Genomic DNA, 493 nt, shown 5'->3' with positions numbered 1-493 from the left:
CTTCCTCCTCTTCCTTCTTCTTCCATCACCACACACACACACACACACACACTGCACATGTTCACATCTGTTCATACAAGGTAGAAAGCTGATTGAACACAGCTTATACAACACCCCCCCCACTCTCCTCACCTCATGCTACCCCACCCCAACCCCACCTCAAGACTGTTTTATTTATTTATTTTTTTTATTCATGCATACAAGCACACACACACATACACGTATGTACACAGACACATATAAACATACACACGTACACACACATACACAAGTATGGTACACACATACACAGCTGTACGCAGTTACACTGATTTAAGAGAGCAGAGGGAAGATTCTGGAGGTCAATCTCATTTATTTGTACATGCACACACACACACACACACACACAAATACACATGCATTAATTTTGTGTACATGCATGGTTACTCTTTCAAAATGTATGCATACGAAACATAAAAAGACTTGTATGTATGTGTGTGTATATATATATATA

The sequence above is a fragment of the Octopus bimaculoides genome, chromosome 17 (genome assembly GCF_001194135.2).
Source record: "Octopus bimaculoides isolate UCB-OBI-ISO-001 chromosome 17, ASM119413v2, whole genome shotgun sequence".
Classification (NCBI taxonomy): domain Eukaryota; kingdom Metazoa; phylum Mollusca; class Cephalopoda; order Octopoda; family Octopodidae; genus Octopus; species Octopus bimaculoides.
The sequence above is the reverse complement of the archived record's forward strand: the minus strand, read 5'-3'. Positions refer to the sequence as shown.